Here is a 14104-nt window from a genome sequence, read left to right as displayed (position 1 = left end):
GACTGCACCGGTACAAAATCATTGTAAAAGAAGTTTCTAAATTGAAAGAAGATAGAGACATATTGCAGCAGGTGGTTTTCACCCACATTGGGTTTCCACCTTACATCTTGTGTTCTTTGGTGTGACTATCTATTTTTCATGCTCATTATTTTATGGTGCTAACATGCAAAAATAATTCAAAGATCAAATAAGGAAGATTTATTAATTTTCTAGATAATACTGATTCACCCCCCCTCTCAGTATTATTTCCAACAATATTCATAATGTTGCAAATCTGACAATAACCATAATTCATGATGTGCTTTCTCATTGGTCTGGTAATCTTCCTGAACTTTTGTATCTACAATTGGACAACACTTGCCGCGAAAACAAAAATCAAGTTGTTTTTGGACATCTAAACATGCTTGTTGAATTGAGAATTTTTCAGAAGGTAAAGGTTGGTTTCCTTCTTGTTGGGCACAATCATGACCATATTGAACAAATGTTCAGTCATTTTTCAGTCACATTGAGGAGGAAGGAAGTTGGGAGCTTGCCATCATTAATTGAATGTATTAAGAAATCATACATGCCAGAACCTACTTTTGATGTGTTGGAAGAAAATGTTGACATGCGAAGGTTTATTCTGGGATCACATGGTGAGGAGAAATGCATTGAACAACTTAATGACATTAGCTTCCAAAATAAATTTCGTATCAAAAAGAATTGATGGGAAAACACAATAATGGGGCAATAAGTATTCAACTACTGCAGAATGGGTATCATCATCAGGTTTGAAATTTTTGAAGTTCATTCCAGATCATCCAATATTTGCATCAAAAATATTGTTATTACAATCAATTGGTGAAGTTTATAATGCACACAGACAAAATAGAGATATAAATTATTATGATTTCCTAGAAGAAATTAAAAAATGTATTAGATATACCTATGAGTACTTTGACATTGCTGATTCAGTTTAGTGGGAGTCATTTTTAAATAATCAAAGTGATATCATTTCAACAAAAAAAAATAAAGATATACATTTTAAAAATCCATTTATTTGGCCACAAAATGTGTCAAATGAACATGAGGAAATAAACATTGTTGAACAACAACAATCTCAAGGTATTATTAATTCTTCACAACTAGAGGAAAGAGATATGTATATTGGTTCCAGAAGATCTTGTGCACAACATGAAGCCATGGAAGACCTTTATAGGGGTTAAGTACAGGATATTAAGCAGGGTTGCATGATCACAGTGCTAGCAGATGGAGATCCCAATGGTTATCCATTCTGGGTTGCTAAGGTTATAAAGGTATTTATAGAAAATGAAGATGTTACAGGTGCTGAAGTACATTGGTATGTCACAAATACACACCCATTCAATGGTGTGTATAAGCCAGAGATGGTAGTTGACAAAAATATGGCAGAAAGAGAAAAAGAAAGGGTACAAATATAAATCGCCACCGCACAGACCTCTTAAAATTGGAGGATGTTGACATACTTGTTTATGACTTGAATTTAAAAAAGAGAGGAACTCTTCACTTGAAGAAAATAGAGATTCTGAAAAGGCTGTTACCAGAGGGAACAATGTTGAGATGGGAGTCTGTTGAAACTAGTCATAGATCCACAAGAATTTTGAAACCTGAAATGGTGGGCATGCATGTGGACTCAGATGGGGCACTAGTTGATGAAAGGGAAGAATATGGAATGTCTTTATCTACATCCAGTCATTCATTTGAAGATGTGAATTATGATGGTGTGAAAGAAAATATGAGTGATATTTAATAATTGTCTAAGACAGTTTACATAACTAATGTTTGCATCGTATCTTGAAATAAAAATTTTGATTTCGATATGGTGTTAAATCAGAAGTTATGAGTCATTTTTATGTTGTTGGATTATATGTCTTAATTATGATGATTTTTATTGTTTAGAATATCTACAATGCAACATTAAATTAGAGATATAATGTATGTTTCATTCAATATACAAATAATGACATTTTGATTAATTTAGTCATGTAATTTGTTCATAATGTCATGGTTTTTTAATTTTATGGTTGAAAAAATTCCTTTTTTTGTATCTTTAATGTTATGGTTGAAAACAATTATAATTTTAGTACTGATGATATTATATGTTTAACAACATGGATGAAAACAAATAGAATTTTAATGTATTTCAGATCTCATTATTTTATCTTTATGGTCATTACTAAAACATGTTGAATTTATACTTAGGAAAGAAATTTGTTATTCTGTCAAAAACATTAGTGTGTTTTTTTCCTCATAAACAACTGTTTTTTTGCACATAAAAATTCAGTTTTACTAGCATTTTTTAAAAATGTTGAAAATAGACCCTAAAAAAAAAACCATCGTTCTAGTATCAACACTTTTCATTTTCAGGGTGTTTTTAGCATGAAAATTTCGTTTTCACTACCATTTTTAAAACATGATCAAAATTGGCCCTAAAAAAAAAACCATCATTCCAATATACACACTTTTTGCTTTTAGCACTGTTTTTGATGTTTTTTCGGGGTTTTTTGGCCAGAGTTCCCGTTTTGAGTTTATAGTTCCTGTTTCAAAGTTTACATTGTTGCAACTAAAACAAGTCTTTAGTTTTTACTTTCAATTTAGAAATAGTTAATTCTTGACGATCTCCCATTCTTGTTTTGTTAGTTACTAGACAGTTTGATACAATATCTTATCCTCGCTTCCATTGGGTTTAATGATTTACTATACCGAATCTTATGGTGCCTGGAAAACCATAGTTTCCTAAATCATTCTAGCAACTTGAATGATTATTTGGCCCCTAGAAATGTCACAGGGATAGATCCTATCACAAAATAAATTTTAAATTAACTAGAAATGGTGATGATCCTTTAAGGGTCCCTAAAACATTTGAAAATGAATCAAATTTATGCAAATAGTCCTTTAAATACCAATTTGTTGATGGTAATGGTGATGGTCACTAAAAAAATTTGTTGGATGGTGATGGTACCTTTTCTAAATATACTATCATCATTTATACAATAAAAGGAAACAATTAATGACTCAATGAACAAATATACTAGAAATCATGCTCGATAGTTTCTCTTCTAGTCATACATTATCTAGCTTGGTTTGCTAGTAAATTAGAATTGCTATAAGGGGTTGAGATTATACTACATTAGTAGTTTCCCCAAAAAGGTAGTGTATACACATGTTTTAGTTACCTTTTTAAGCTACAAACCATGATTAATAGTTTCTCTTCTTGTCACGTGTTGTCTAGCTTGATTTGCTAGTAAATTTAGAATTGTTATAAAGGATTTAGATTATATTATCATGAATAGTTTTCCCCAGAAAATAGTTTATACACCTTTTCTTTTTAATTCATACTTGTGTTTGTGATCATATGACACAATAAACTATTATTTTGAGTGAGGTGACCTTGATAGTGCATCATTATTGTGAAACTGCACCATAGTTGATGCACCATCATTAAAGAAACTTAAAAATTATATTGTATTGGTGTGTTGAGAATAGAGGCACATTGATACATCAACTGAAGATGTGTACCACTTTGTCAATAAAAGTTAAAAAATAAAATTAATTTACATTTATAAGGTATCCAATCACTTAGTTAAGTTGTAATTAACATTATTACATGTAATTCATAGACAATTAGAAATATAACAACGAAATTAACATTGTCAATAACAAAATCATCATTTAGCCATGAATGCATTCAACCATTTTAACAGATAAACCACAGTTTATGATTTTATATGTAGTAGAAATTGGTACATATGAGAAATACAATAATGTGCATATACCATGCTTTTCCATAAAAATAATTGCATTTCCTTCATGATTCTAATCTCTTCTTAGGTGCCCACAAGGCCAATTACAACATATTTACATCAATGAAAATTAATTTACAAAAGAGGTATAAATATGCTCTTTGTTTTATAAATATGGTAGTAACAAGCTCAAATGTTCATACATATCTGTACCAAATAGTCCAAAACACTATCCTGAGCCAACACTAACATTTAACCTTCAATCTTTAGGAAATAAACAAATAATTCTCATATACAATAACAACAATATCTCTAAACACCATTTCATTAATAATAAATATTATAATATTGATCTATTTTAGGTTATAGTTGGGGAAATAACTTCATGGAAGTGTTTCCCTCCAAATCATAGAAACTAATTCGAGTAAGTTCAACCCACATGCTAAGAAATGAACAAAATGGTGAATTTACTAGCTATGGCTTTAGTTTCCTCACTTATTCCCTTATCTAAATATCTTAGCAAGGGAAATAACATTTCAGACAATTTCCTTTACAAAACCCATCCCACTCACCAACCCCTCTTCCCCCTCCCCATCCATTCAGTACGTTAAGGGAATATGGCCCCCTTCACTACCAAATAGACCCTCAAGCTATCCAATTCCATCCATTAATACAAAGTAGATTGGCTAGGAAATCTCAATTGTTGGAACTAGGTGCTACCTAATATAATATTTACCCATAACTCATCTATGTCGTTTATATTCATTCATCATAGAAGATGTATGTAAACAACATATATTTCATGGCAACATGCATAGTTTAGCAACAACGTTCCAACATACCCAATGTTAGCTCCACAACTAGAGAATGAATGAATTATTTTCCCCAAAGATGGATGGATCCCTTCTTTAGGCTTGTATGAATATAAGAGTTATATGGAGATCATGTGTCCCTCCATAAAGTTTAGGAAAATAATACTTAAGACATGTGAAATGAAAGACATGAAAGCTTGGGATAACAACACTTGGTTGTAATAAAATAATATTTATTTGATGACTCCTATTTCTATTCTTCTTGGTTTATTTCTCCCATGGTGCTCATATGCACCTTTTGTTATGTTATTATTATATTAATATTGATTCCAATTATAATATTAAATTGAGAAACTTACTACATACTTACCACACACATACACACTATACTCATAGGAGGTATTACAAAATTTCATAGTTAGTACTTCATTCTTCCTTTGTAGTATAAATGCAATTTCCTAAATTAAGTTATCCTTGTTGCATTGATATTGATTTATTGTACGTTTAAAGTATAAGTTGTGGCCCATTTTCCTCTCAAATGGGAAAATTAATGCGTTTAAGAATTATGATGGATAAGTTGGTTAGGGATAGATTGAGTGGTTGTGATTAATGGTGCTAATGTCACCCACCTAAGCTAAAATCATTTTTAACCTTGGTGTGTGGTTGTGGTCATTGCATGTAAAAATTCAGGGTTATGGTGGTAGTTTAGATGATCAGACCTGATGTCGAGTTGGTGAGATTCTACTTATTTACTAATTACCCCAATCTAGTTGATTATTATTTTATTATTATTTTCCATGGAAAGAAAATATGTAATTCTATTTATGACTATAAAAAAATTACAACATATGTTCATCAATCTTACAATGGCTTATAGCCTATGTGATAAGAGTCCCATCCAAAATAAGAATAAAGATTCACTTTTTTAAGCCTCCAATCTTTCATCCTTAATATATAGATTAAAATATATGCTATTCAATGTTTTATCTATAATTTCAGTCATGAGTTCCAACCAAATTTTGTTCTCTAAACTCTGCAACTTTCCTCAATGAGGATTGCTCTTAACTATCATAAAAAAATTATCAATTTTTTTTGTATTTTCAAATGTTTCACTTATGTCCAAGGGTTGAGAAATTTTTCTTACAATTGCCCTTCTTCCTTTTTTGTGATTTTGAATGTTCCACAATCCATATCTAGGACACTTTTGGATAGTGTCTTCTTCAACATTCCTATGCCTGTAGACATCATTGAAGGAAATATGAGAAAAGGAAGATTTTAGCTGACATATGTTTTGAAAAAGAGATAAGATATAATAACTTCTGATCTATTCCACAATCCATTTCATTACAAATTGTGAGTCCCCATAAACATGTAGATTTGTGATTCCTCGTTCTTTTTCCAATTGGAGAATTAATTTGAAAGAAAATATTTCTCCAAAATTGCTTGTTGTTGGTCCTATGTTGGCTGAGATAGTGAAAAAAAAAGTACTAGAATTAATGACGATAACTCCTCCAGCCCCTCCCTTAGAAGGATAGCCTTATGTTGTGCCACCAAAAAAACCCCAAGGAAAATCTATTCATACGATAACTTCCAAAGAAGGAGGATATGTTTTTTAATGGGTTATTGGATGAATAGTCCTAAAAATTGTCAAACTATGAATATTTTCCCTGATAGGGATGAACTCTTTTCCTTCAAAAGTATCTAAGTTCCTCTCTCACCAAATTTCCCATGCAAAAATGAGAGGAATAGCTTTATGATTTTTCTTTTGTGAGCCTTAAAACCATATTTTAAGATGTGTCAATGAAGGGTCTAGCCTAGGTATGTTGTATACCTTCCAAATGATTTATTTCATTTCGAACAATGCTTATAAAGGGATAATTAATGAATAGATGGTTCACAAATTCATACTTAGCTTGAAAATAGGGGATGTATGTGAGGCCCATTCCAAGATATTTTCTAAAAGTTATCCCAAGTCGGAGCCTTGTTCTAGAGAATAACCACATAAAGAGTTTAGATTTAAGAGGCTATTTTGTTTCCAAATCCCTTTCCCCAATATTGCAAGGTTCTAAGGATTCTTTTGCAAAATCTAAAGCAAGGTACCCAAAAATTTTGGGGTAAGATCCTTTTTAACTTGGTGTCTAGATAAGATTTTCTCATTATCTGATATGGAGACTGTTAGCTCTACTATATAATCCAACATTTGAGGATCAAATACAGTCCTGATCGGGTTGCTTGCGCGCAGAAGGATGCCCAAAAATGGATCCTAAAGTGCCCCAAAAGCCTTCAAAATCTTCTTAAGGATAATTCAAAGTCAAAACCATCGCAAGAGGAGAGCCCTTGGAAGAGCGGAAATACACTATCGGGAGGCTCAAAACAATATAAAATCGTGCAAAAGCATTTGCGCAAGCTTAAACGATGGTGGCACAGTAGCCGATCGCAATCGGCACAGGCAGGCAGTGTCAATCGGCATGGACAGGAGAGGAATTGTGATCACAATCCATGATTAAATGTGAACCGTCAATCGCGCGTACAGATCAACGACCCAAAACGCATCCGTGCTATCAGAGAGGAGGACTTACAAAGGGGGCACAAGACATCGTCGATCAGTGATCACCGATGATCAGATCGGCAGATCCTAATCGGGAAACCAAAGGGTCAGTTCCTTTACATATGCATGCATGTGACCCGATGGGCCGGACCTGATAGCATTGCAAATGGTTTCTTATGAAATTTCAAGTCTGCGCACAAGCCATTTTCAATGTATTTGGCATATTTTCATTAGATAAATGAAAATATAGAGGGAGCCTTGGAGACTTGCAATTGCGATGAAGCCTGGACCCGAAAGGGTCCAGGAAGTGAATCCTATAATATTTGAAGTCTGGAGGGGGGCCATTTGCAATGTTTTCCAACGTTTTTTATAAGTTTCCAAACACAAAGGGAAGTGAGGGAATGGGTCGGCTGCGACATGCGATGGCGATCTGAAGGGTAGACCTGATAGATAATTGAACCATGCTTGAGGACTTTTAAAGTCCAAAAGAAGCAGTGATGGGTGGGAATTAGTAGGGTTGCAGCGTTCCACTGTTTATAACCAAAACAGTCATGGTTTGCCGTTTAAAGGGAAACACAAAGGCCTAAAGACTTATTCCGCCATATAACAGCGCCCAGGATACAATTTGCCGAGAGACAGAGACAGAAGGTGGCCAGTATTTAGCATTTTGCGCAGTTAATTTTCAACCACCGCATTCAACAAACAGGATGGCTGAGAAGGGAAAGGACATGCCTCGAGCAGATCACAAGCATTTATCAGTTATGGGGCTTGTTTCATATTACACTCCACCTATTCAGGAAGGACCTCCGAGCACCAGAGAACGTCAAATTCATCAATTAAAGCAACAAGATTGTAGCAGAAACTCCATCAGAGAGTTAAAGTGGTTGGTGGTCCATTATGACCTCTCCACGCATGGAACAGTAGAATATCTTTGTAATTCTGGTGTAAACTTCAACTTCTGCAGACTGTAACTATTATGAGACCTGCAGCTTCTGGTCTTCATTTCCAGCTAATACAAGCTTCTTTTGTTGTTGATTGCTCACTTTCCACTTGTTCTTCTTTGTTCAAGGTTGTGCCCGTTTTTCATTATTTCATGAGCTGTTAATTTTTAGCATTAGAGGGGCTGTCATCCCACCTCTATGTTGGGATTTAGCATGCATCAATGAATTTGTTTGTAGGTTTCTGTTGTTTTAATGCCAGATAGTTGTCATCTTGTCTGTGTATTAGAAAACAGATTTACAGACCTTTAGACTGGTTGCAGCTGGTCATCACAGGGTCCTGTGCATCTGCTGGTGTGATCAATGTTCTCCATCATCACGTTGTCTATAAAACTGTGAGTAATTGGTGGTTAAAAGCCTTGTAGTCTTGGGGTGTTCACCCATGTCTGGGGTTAAGCATAGTAGGAGTGGTTATCTGGCTTGAATATGCAACATTTGTTTCATTCATCCACCAATTTATCCAACTTTTTGTTGAGTTTGTAATGTTCCCGAGCATCTCTGATATACAACCTAGGAGAGTTTCTTGGGGTGATAACATTAATTGGAGCTGTTTTCGGGGAGAGGAGAATCGAAGCTCAGCTTCCCTAGGAGAACGACACAACTTCAAGCTTTGATGACAGACAAGGTTTGAACACATGTTTTGGTTGTAATCATCTGTCTGGTGACTCCACTGGTGGAAGACCATCCTTTGGCGACTCCACATTGCAGTTCTGGTGTAGTTGGTGAGGCATGTTCAGAGATATCTTAGAAATCATTAGCTGAACCAGTGCCTAATTCTGACAAGACTGTAAACAGATGAAAATATTACAGTAAGGAGCACTAGCATCAAGTAAGCCTTAAAAATTCCAGGTATCTATGTTAGTGATTGTCACCTTCAGAGATTCGTTTAGCTCATTAGTCAGTCATTTCCCTTTCGGGCCTCAGTTGAAGGAAGCATCCATGTTGTCCATCATATTCCTCTATTTTGTCATTCTTTTAATTGATTCATTCCACTCAGTCCACCAGTATCCCTTTCGAATACCTCAGTCATGGCAAGCCAGCAAGCCCTTATAAAGATAGAACGAATAGTTGCTGCTAGGTATGGACCTTTAGTCTTGCCTACCCCTTTGAATGCCATGCCTACAAGAGATTATCAAGAATTCATGCCTAAGTTTACTGGTGCAGAAGGAGTATCAGTTGAAGATCACCTAAAATCTTTTTATAACTATGTTGATAACCTGGATATCAATGAAGAGGATGTCTAGATGAGGGTTTTTGTTCAAAGCCCAGATGGGGAAGCTAGAAAATGGTTTAGAAATTTACCCCCTAGGTCTATTGTAGACATTGATGCTCTAGATGGTGTATTTTTAAAGCACTGGGGAAATAACAAAGATCTGCTCTTTTATCATGATGAATTTGGGAACCTGCAGAGAGAAGATGGTGTGATGTTGTATAATTTCAATATCAGATTCAATCATATGTACAACATAATGCCAGTTGAAATAAGACCCACCCCTGCTTCTGCCATGATAACTTATTCTAATGCCTTCGATTCTCAGTTCTGCTTGTTGTTAAGAGAAAGAAGATGCACTTCTTTGGCTAATATGCAAGCTGCAGCCTTTGAAGTAGAAGCAAATATCATTGTTGCAGAGAGACTTGAAGGTGATGATGAAAGCAGAAGACGGGAAGGTGAAGTCTCTTCATCCTATGACTCTAAAATAGATGAATTGGCTACGATGATTGAGCTATTGACCTCTGAAGTTTCCAAGCTAGAAGCTGAGCAGAATTCTGAAGAAGTAGGAGCTCATTGTTCCATTTCTCTTCTAGATCCGAATCTATATAGAGGAACACATGAGCATTCGAAGATTTTGCAGAGAAGCAGAGATGAAAATGAAGATAAAAGGGTTAGGACCCTTTTACAGAATATAGTCATGGAAGAAGTATAGCATGAGGAGGAGGTCCATGTTTTGGAAGGTTCTCTTTTCCTAACAAGGGTTGCTTATGAGAAAGCAATATCCAAAGGCAGTGCTCAGCAATTTGTTGTAGCTGCAGAACAACAAGTTGACTAGCAGTGGTGGCCAGCAGCTAGTCCCTTCCTCCAAGAATTCGAGCCTAAGGCCAGCACATCTTCCCATGATTATGCAGATCTGCAAATTATCCAGCCTGCTATCATCCCTATTCGAGTGATCAATAAGGGAGAGGAAAGCTCCCCATCATCTTTTATCTCTCTGTCTGCTCAAATAACAATCCCTCACAGTTGCCCTTTAAACACTGAGGCAGAACAAAATTCAATGATCAATGCTGAAACTGATCATCTCAATCTTGATATTTTGAAACCTGCTCAGGTGGCCTCCACACAGAATGAAAGGGCAGCATATCAGATAACAGAGGAAGAGGGTGTACAGTCATGGGACTCCTCCTTGGATGAGGATTGTTCAAAGAAAGATTCAGGAGCAGATGTTGTTTCTGTGTCCCCTGCACAAAAATACAATGGTGCATCTTTCATATTAGTTGTGTAGACTACAATAGACACAGACAAATACACAACATTCATGGTCATCCAACAGGTGTACAAGTGCTCCCATAAAAAACATCCAAGGAGGAAAATACACAGAAGGGGAATGAAATTTGATCCCTATCCACCTATCAAGCTCAAATGTCCTAAGTTGTTTGAGGTGGAGGATCAAATAAATCTTGTCTTGCTGATATATGATGAACCAGATGATAGGCAACAATTTTGATGGCCCAGTAGATGGGCAGTTTTTGAAGTTTTGAGTTTTCAGGCTTTAATGATTGTAAACAATTTCCTGTTCAGTTTTTAGTATAGACTTGGTTTGACTCCATGCCCAATGGATACTAGGCAATATATTTAAAGCTAATTTTGTATGAAGGCATTGGTCTACAGTTCTTGAGACCTCACGGGGAGGATCTCATCCCCAGAAGGAGCCAGTGTTAGCTCTGCTATATAATCCAACATTTGAGGATCAAATACAGTCCTGATCGGGTTGCTCACACACAGAAGGATGCCCAAAAATGGATCCAAAAGTGCCCCAAAAGCCTTCAAAATCCTCTTAAGGATCATTCAAAGTCAAAACCATCGCAAGAGGAGAGCCCTTGGAAGAGCGGAAATACACTATCGGGAGGCTCAAAACACTATAAAATCATGCAAAAGCATTTGCGCAGGCTTAAACGATGGTGGCACAGCAGTCGTTAGATCTGGCCGGTCAACGGTCCAGATCTAGTTGATGGATCGCAATCAGAACAAGCAAGCAATGTCAATCGACGTGGATAGGAGAGGCATTGCGATTACGATCGAAGATTAAATGTGAATCGTCGATCGCGCGTACAGATCAACGGCCCAAAACGCATCGGCACTATCACATAGGAGGACTTCCGAAGGGGGCACAAGACATCATCGATCAGTGATCGCCAATGATCATATCGGTAGATCGCAATTGGGAAAACCAAAGGGTCAGTTCCTTTACATGTGCATGCATGCGACCCAATGGGCCGGACCCGATAGCATTGCAAATGGTTTCTTATGAAATTTCAAGTCCGTGCACAAGGTATTTTCAATGTATTTGGTATATTTTCATTAGATAAATGAAAATATAAAGGGAGCCTTGGAGCCTTGCGATTGCAATGAAGCCTGGACCTGAAAGGGTCTAGGAAGTGGATCCTATAATATTTGAAGTCTGGAGGGGGGCCATTTTCAATGTTTTCCAACATTTTTTATAAGTTTCGAAACACAAAGGGAAGTGAGGGAATGGGGCGACTGCGACATGCGACGACGATTTGAAGGGCAGACCTGATAGATAATTGAACCATGCTTGAGGACTTTTAAAGTCCAAAATAATTAGTGATGGGTGGGAATTAGCAGGGTTGCATCGTTCCACTATGTATAGCTAAAACAGTCACAGTTTGTCGTTTAAAGGGAAACACAAGGCCCAAAGACTTATTCCGCCATATAATAGTGCCCAGGATACAATTTGCCGAGAGACAAAGACAGAAAGTGGCTAGTATTCAACATTCTGCGCAGTTAATTTTCAACCACCGCATTCAACAAACAAGATGGCCGAGAAGGGAAAGGACATGCCTCGAGCAGATCACAAGCATTTATCAGTTATGGGGCTTGTTTCATATTACACTCCACCTGTTCAGGAAGGACCGCCGAGCACCAGAGAATGTCAAATTCATCAATTAAAGAAAGCAGATTGTAGCAGAGACTCCATCAGAGAGTTAAAGTGGTTGGTGGTCCATTATGACCCCTCCACGCATGGAACAGCAGAATATCTTTGTAAAAGAAACTCTATATATACCCAGAAAAGAGATGTAATCAGGGTTGATGAATGTAATTCTGGTGTAAACTTCGACTTCTGGAGACTGTAACTATTATGAGACTTGTAGCTTCTGGTCTTCATTTCCAGCTAATATAAGCTTCTTTTATTGTTGATTTCTCACTTTCTACTTCTTCTTCTTTTTTCCAGGCTGTGCCTGTTTTGCATTATTTCATGAGCTGTTAATTTTTAGCATTAGAGGGGTTGTCATCCCACCGCTATGTTGGGATTTAGCATGCATCATTGAATTTGTTTGTAGGTTTCTGTTGTTTTAATGCCAGAGAGCTGTCATCTTGTTTGTGTATTAGAAAATAGATTTACAAACCTTTAGACTGGTTGCAGCTGGCCATCACAGGGTCCTGTGCATCTGCTGGTGTGATCAGTGTTCTCCATCATCACATTGTCTCTAAAACTATGAGTAATTGGTGGTTAAAAGCCTTGTAGTCTGGGGGTGTTCACCCATGTCTGGGGTTAAGCATAGTAGGAGTGGTTATCTGGCTTGAATATGCAGCATTTGTTTCATTCATCCACCAATGATTTCAACTTTTTGTTGAGTTTGTAATGTTCCCGAGCATCTCTGATATACAACCTAGGAGAGTTTCTTGGGGTGATAACAAAGACATTTTAAAATTTTCGGCCTTAAATGAAATGAACCTACACTTCTTTGTTTACCCCATTTAGCTTGAGGTTCTCATAAGGTAATTATTATTGGTTTCCATTTGTAGCATTTATGACAAATATTTGATTTAAGGTGTACAACCTATCCTTTTTTAGATGTTAAATCAGAGGATTAGGTAGAAAGTTCCAGTTTTGACTTCTGGTTCAAGTATCCCTTCCTAGCTTACCTTCAAGCATAAGAAATCACCTACTATAGGAAAATATTTTATAACAACCTTCCAAATATTATAATTTTTTTGACTAGTTTTTGAGGAGTTTTGATCCAATCCATAATTTAGAGAGAGATGATGTAATTTTGATGGATTGTTTGAACCAATAAGCCAACCCATTGTATGAACTTTCGCACTCTGTTTGTGGCTTGTTCTTTTGAGAACCACAAGATCTTTTTAGGCCCCATCCAAATTACACTTTTGGGGTGGCTATGGAATTCTATGGTATAAGTGCAATTTTTTTCTTCCTTCTTTTCCTACCCATAGAAATTTTAACCCCCTACCCCACATTTACCCACTTTTACAAGCTCTCCAAGGTAAACATGAGTTGAGTGTTACTATGACATGACCTGACCTCCAAGTAATAGTGATGGAATTGGGGCCCATAATCTAACAACTTAATGACATCCCTCAATGGCTATAGACCACCCAAGAGCCTGACAACAACTTGAGATGATCAATCCCTGAGATGGAACTCTTTTTCAATGACTTAACACCCCAAACCCACACTTGACACATTGTGGATGTAATTATGAGGTTCCAACTACACCCATGAGCCTGCCTGCTTGTGCTTATGACCAAAACTCCCTTGTTTTGTGAATGCAGTCGTGAGATATATGCCACTTTTTCAGGAGAACCTCCAGAGCACTACCTAGAATTGCCTGTAAGTTTCCAGAAACATGAAAAAAATGATAACAAGGCTAACCATTCAAAAATTTAACAAGATATTAACTAGAACACACCTGGTACATGATACACATTTCCTTAAACATACGATAAAC

Source organism: Pinus tabuliformis, chromosome 2_2 (genome assembly GCF_031772625.1).
Source record: "Pinus tabuliformis cultivar Carrire ecotype Pingquan chromosome 2_2, CPIR1, whole genome shotgun sequence".
NCBI lineage: Eukaryota > Viridiplantae > Streptophyta > Pinopsida > Pinales > Pinaceae > Pinus > Pinus tabuliformis.
This window is presented reverse-complemented; position numbering follows the sequence as displayed.